Source organism: Molothrus ater, chromosome 13, assembly GCF_012460135.2.
Source record: "Molothrus ater isolate BHLD 08-10-18 breed brown headed cowbird chromosome 13, BPBGC_Mater_1.1, whole genome shotgun sequence".
NCBI classification, from domain to species: domain Eukaryota; kingdom Metazoa; phylum Chordata; class Aves; order Passeriformes; family Icteridae; genus Molothrus; species Molothrus ater.
Window position 1 is genome coordinate 19,966,053 of NC_050490.2, and position 6,599 is coordinate 19,972,651.

Genomic DNA, 6,599 nt, shown 5'->3' on the forward strand with positions numbered 1-6,599 from the left:
GTGTGTATCTGCACCCAGGTGTGTGTACCTGCAGCCAGGTGTGTGTACCTGTAGCCAGATGTGTGTACTTGCACCCAGGTGTGTTCACCTGCACCCAGATGTGTGTACCTGCACCCAGGTGGGTGTGCCTGTACCCAGGTGTGTTCACCTGCAGCCAGGTGTGTTCATCTGTGGCCAGGTGTGTTCACCTGCACCCAGGTGTGTGTACTTGCACCCAGGTGTGTGTATCTGCACCCAGGTGTGTTCACCTGTACCCAGGTGTGTGTACCTGTACCCAGGTGTGTTCACCTGCACCCAGGTGTGTGTGCCTGCACCCAGGTGTGTGTACCTGCACCCAGGTGTGTGCACCTGTACCCAGGTGTGTGTACCTGCACCCAGATGTGTGTACTCTGCACCCAGGTGTGTGTACCTGCACCCAGGTGTGTTCACCTGCACCCAGGTGTGTTCATCTGCACCCAGGTGTGTGTACCTGCAGCCAGGTGTGTGTACCTGTAGCCAGATGTGTGTACTTGCACCCAGGTGTGTTCACCTGCACCCAGGTGTGTTCACCTGCACCCAGGTGTGTGCACCTGCTGCTCCCTGGCTGTGCTGAGCTGGGCTGGGGCTCTCCAGCCCTGCGCTTCCCTGGGCTGGGTCTCACAGAGCTGAGCTTGCCCAGGTGTTTGCCCAGCCTGGCTCCAGCCCTGAGTGCTCCTCAAACCCTCCTGAATCCTGCCCGCCGCCACCGGCCATCAGGACTGGCACCAGAGGAGGGCATGTCACCTGTCCTGGGTGGCACTGCACAGAACTGGCACCACAGGAGGGGATGTCACCTGTCCCTGGACAGACAGACACCCCGAGGGGCAGGGCCATGGAATGGGAGCACCGGGACGGACAGACAGATACCCCGAGGGGCAGGGCCATGGAATGGGAGCACCGGACAGACAGACAGACACTCTCAGGGGCAGGGCCATGGCGGCAGGCAGTGTTTGGTGTGGTCAGGTGGCAGGATCAGGCCGGTCCCCCAGCCCCACAGTGGGAGGAAGAGGAGGAGGAGGAGGCAGGAGCACATCCTGCCCTGCACAGGAGCACATCCTGCCCTGCAGGGTGCTTGTGCTCCCTGCTCTTTGGGGGATGTGCTGGTACCTGTGCATGTTCCAGAGTGTGGGGTCACAGGCCAGGACATCAAATTTTTATTTTCTAATTGGTTAATGCTGTGTTCCATCCCCCTGGCTGGTGTGGGATTTTCACTGTCATTAACACTCACGAACGTGTCTGCTGGAGAGGGCACGGGGAGCTGTTCATGCAGGGCTGCTTTCTCCCTGAATCATCACTTTGGTTTACCCCAGACCCCAAAGCACAGCCTGCAGCTGCGGTGTGATGTCACTGTAGGGCACCAAACAACACAAGTGCACACACCGCTGCTCTCAAGGTGAAGAAAGGGAAGTTTATTTTCTGACTCCAACATTTATAGATTTCCAAAAGTGACAGTGGATTGGAGGGTGACAGTGCCACCTCTCCAATGACACTGCACAAACCAACAGCCCATCAAATTTCTCCTCCTCCATAAAAGAATGCAAAACAAGGAGTTATTTGCAGAAAGCGTGTGAGAAAGTTTGTTACAAGAATATAAACATCAGAAAGCTTAGAAAATCTTAAAGAATCGGGGTGGCAGTGTGCAGTGGCACTGCCAGGGTGCCGATGACAGCAGAGCCCGTGCTGTGGGGCTGGCTCTGGGGAGCTGTGGGCAATGTCCCCCAGGAGAGCATCGCTCCAGGCAGAGCCGTGCCAGGGGGATCCCAGCTCCTCCAGCTGCCAGGCACGGCTGCCTTCCCTCTCCATCCCCTCTGCGCGCTCCAGACACGGCATCTGCCACTCCTCGGCGCTCAGAGTGACAGGGCCACCTCCTCTGCCACTTACCCGGCAATTTGTGCCTCGCAGGAGCCTAATGGAGCAAACGCCGCCCGAATGGAGCTGGGGCTCTGCGGGCCGAGCTCGGCGCTCTCGGTGATGGAGAAGCGATATCGCACCCAGCACCGCCCTCTGGAGCCCGGTGAAACGGGGTCGCATCCTTGATGAGGGGCTGGCACAGCTCCTGGGGGCTCCCAGAGGTCAGGGGTGTGTGATACTCGGTCTCTGCTCTGCCTTCCTGCTCCCAGGTAGAGCAGCAGCTGGGAATGGATCACCCTCAGGGGTGGCTGAGGGGCAGAGCTGCTTTTCACCAGGGCAGGTGGCGACAGGGCAGGATGGAGCCTCGGCCCTGCCTCCCTCTGCAGAGCAGCACCCTGAGGGATCCTCTCTGCAGGGCTGGGAGCTCCCACGGCTCGGGACTCAAGGGCAGGAGGATCTGGAGCTGCTGGGGTGAGCCTGGGGGGGCCATGGAGCTGCTCCAGGCTGGAGCCCCTCTGGAGCCAGGCTGGGAGAGCTGGGGGTGCTCACTGGAGAGGAGAAGCTCCAGGGAGAGCTCAGAGCCCCTAAAGGGGCACTCTGGGCGGTTTGAGCCCCGGTCCTGCAGGGTTGCAGTGGGTAGGAAGCCGGCCATGCTGCAGTGCATCTCCTCCAGAGGAGCACACGCTGCACCCGGGGCTGCAGTTCTTCCTGCTGTGTCAGCAGCAGCGTCTCCTTGAGCAGAGCTGCAGCTCCCAGCAGCTCTGGGGGGACCAGGGGCTCCTCTCCAAGCACTGCCCCTGGGATGGCCCCGTGGTGGGTGAGGACATCAGCCACCCCTCTCTGAGGCCAGGGATGAGGCACCTCCCCGCCTTTATTTGCCTGTCCCATCTGTGTGCATAAATCACACTGGTCTGAGCCCCTTCATGGTTTTGGTAGGACAAATAACACATCAGAGAGAGAAAATCCGATCAGAGGGTTTATTTGTGGTTAAAATAATCAGAGAATCATGGAATGGCTGGAGTTGGGAGGGTCCTTGAAGCTCACCTGTCCCACTCCTGCCATGGCAGGGACACCTCCCACCCTCCCACATTGCTCCAAGTCCTGTCCAGCCTGGCCTGGGATACATCCAGGGATGGAAGGGGGCAGCCACAAACCTGTGCTACAAACCAGTGTGCACACAGTGCACCAGTGCACACAGACCAGTGCCACAAACCAGTGTGCACACAGACCTGTGCCAGTTGCACTGCTTTCCCTGCGCCCACAGGTGTCCCAGAGGTTTAACTCCATTTGTGTTCCTGCAGCTCTCCCAGAGCATCCCTTTCCTCTAGCAGGGCTGCACTAATCCCTGGTGAAAGCCACTCTGATGTAACAGGAACAGACAGGCAGAACCTTTCCTGCATTAAACTGGAGACACAGAAACTTGTGCACACACAGGCTGTGATCCCAGACATGATCCCTGTTACACCAGGCTGTGATCCCAGACATGATCCTGGTTATACACAGGCTGTGATCCCAGACATGATCCCTGTTACACCAGGGTGTGATCCCAGACATGATCCCTGTGACACACCCAGTGTGATCTCTGTTACACACGCAGTGTGATCTCTCACTGGTTACACACCCAGCGTGATCCCTGTGACACACCCAGCGTGATCCCTGTTACACACCCAGTGTGATCCCTGTGACACACCCAGTGTGATCCCTGTTATACACCCAGTGTGATCTCTGTTACACACCCAGTGTGATCCTGTGACACACCCAGTGTGATCCCTGTGACACACCCAGTGTGATCTCTGTTGCACACCCAGCGTGATCCCTGTTACACACCCATGTGATCCCTGTGACACACCCAGTGTGATCCCTGTGACACAGCCAGTGTGATCCCTGTTACACACCCAGTGTGATCTCTGTTACACACCCAGTGTGATCCTGTGACACACCCAGTGTGATCCCTGTGACACACCCAGTGTGATCTCTGTTGCACACCCAGCGTGATCCCTGTTGCACACCCAGTGTGATCTCTGTTACACACCCAGTGTGATCCCTGTGACACACCCAGTGTGATCCCTGTGACACAGCCAGTGTGATCTCTGTTACACACCCAGTGTGATCTCTGTTGCACACCCAGTGTGATCCCTGTGACACACCCAGTGTGATCTCTGTTACACACCCAGTGTGATCCCTGTTATACACCCAGTGTGATCCCTGTTACACACCCAGTGTGATCCCTGTGACACACCCAGTGTGATCTCTGTTACACACCCCAGTGTGATCCCTGTGACACACCCAGTGTGATCCCTGTTATACACCCAGTGTGATCCCTGTGACACAGCCAGTGTGATCTCTGTTGCACACCCAGTGTGATCTCTGTTGCACACCCAGTGTGATCCCTGTTACACACCCAGTGTGATCTCTGTTGCACATCCAGTGTGATCCCTGTTACACACCCAGTGTGATCTCTGTTGCACACCCAGTGTGATCCCTGTGACACACCCAGTGTGATCCCTGTGACACACCCAGTGTGATCCCTGTGACACAGCCAGTGTGATCCCTGTTACACACCCAGTGTGATCTCTGTTACACACCCAGTGTGATCCTGTGACACACCCAGTGTGATCCCTGTGACACACCCAGTGTGATCTCTGTTGCACACCCAGTGTGATCTCTGTTGCACACCCAGCGTGATCCCTGTTGCACACCCAGTGTGATCTCTGTTACACACCCAGTGTGATCCCTGTGACACACCCAGTGTGATCCCTGTTACACACCCAGTGTGATCCCTGTGACACAGCCAGTGTGATCCCTGTGACACACCCAGTGTGATCTCTGTTGCACACCCAGCGTGATCCCTGTTGCACACCCAGTGTGATCTCTGTTGCACACCCAGTGTGATCTCTGTTGCACACCAGTGTGATCCCTGTGACACACCCAGTGTGATCTCTGTTATACACCCAGTGTGATCCCTGTGACACAGCCAGTGTGATCCCTGTTACACACCCAGTGTGATCTCTGTTACACACCCAGTGTGATCCTGTGACACACCCAGTGTGATCCCTGTGACACACCCAGTGTGATCTCTGTTGCACACCCAGTGTGATCCCTGTTACACACCAGTGTGATCCCTGTGACACAGCCAGTGTGATCCCTGTTACACACCCAGTGTGATCCCTGTGACACACCCAGTGTGATCCCTGTTGCACACCCAGTGTGATCTCTGTTATACACCCAGTGTGATCCCTGTTACACAGCCAGTGTGATCTCTGTTGCACACCCAGTGTGATCTCTGTTGCACACCCGGTGTGATCCCAGACCTGCTCCCTGGGTGTTGCACATCTGGAGCAGCGCAGCTCCATCCCTGCCCTCTCTGGCTGCCTTCAGAGGGACAGCATGAAATGAGGAGCTCACACAGCAGCAAGCTTCTCCATCACCAGCAGCAGCTTGGATCATTAAGCCTGAAATAATTTTAATTGGATCCTGGACTCACAGAGATTTTCTTGTGCTGTGGAGGAGCTGGACCAGTTTCTCATCCACCACCAGCCATGAGAGCAAGGGAGAGGGGAGAGGCCCTGCTTGGCTTCAGGCGCCTCTGGATCATGAGCTGTTGGGTCTACCTCAGCACCAAACTGGGTTAAAGATGGAGACATAAATATTTTCTTTGCCTTGGAGTGGATTAACCTCCCTGGAAAAGCCCAAAGAGGTTGATTTAAGTCCTTGACAGGAATTCTCCAGCTCACTGCAGTGACAAGCTGCTGACACCTGCTCCCATGGGTGGGAATGTGGGGAGGAGGATCCCCAGCTCCACGGGTGCTTTGGGGGTAAGAATTCAGTTAATCATTCCGTGTGTGCCCATTATAATGAGCCATTTGTCTGTGCAAATGGATGGTGGATCTGTGGCCCTCGCCCACACAGGCTTTCCAGGGAATGTGGACAACAACACATGGGCCCTTCCAAACAAGCCAGGAATTAATCAGACTGAGGTGATTCAGTGCAGTCACTGCACAGAGAGGCGAGGTAAAACATAAACATCAAAATTCAGATTAAATAGAGAGCCCTGGTGGCATTTGCAGCCAATCCCACGTCCTCTGGCTGAGGAGAGCCAGGAGGATGCTGCAGAATTAGTGGGGCTTACAGCAGGACAGGGAATTCCTCTGGCCACAGCCTGACAGGGCTGGGGATGGTTTGCTTCCAGCACAGGAGTAACCAGGGGGTGTTTTAAGATGTAGACAGAAAAGTCCCAGAGGGCATCAGAGATTTAACTGTGTTTGAGGAGGATTCAGGTGCACAAACAGCACTTGGTATTTGCTCCATGGTTGAACTCCTTGCTGAGACTGGATGGTGGTTAGAGAACCCTGGAACTGCAGAATCCTCGAATGGTTTGGGCTGGAAGGGATTTAAATCCCATCCAGTGCCACCCCTGCCGTGGCAGAGACACCTCCCACTGTCCCAGGGCGCTCCCAGCCCCAGCCTTGGGCACTGCCAGGGATCCAGGGGCAGCCCCAGCTGCTCTGGGCACCTGTGCCAGGCCTGCCCACCCTGCCAGGGAAGGATTCATGTCCCCGTGTTCACAGGGGTTCTTGGATTGGGGAAGACACGAGGATCTGACTCCGTGTTTCAGAAGGCTTGATTTATTATTTTATGATATATATTACATTAAAACTGTACTAAAAGAATAGAAGAAAAGGTTTCCTCAGAAGCTGGCTAAGAATAGAATAGGAAAGAGTGATAACAAA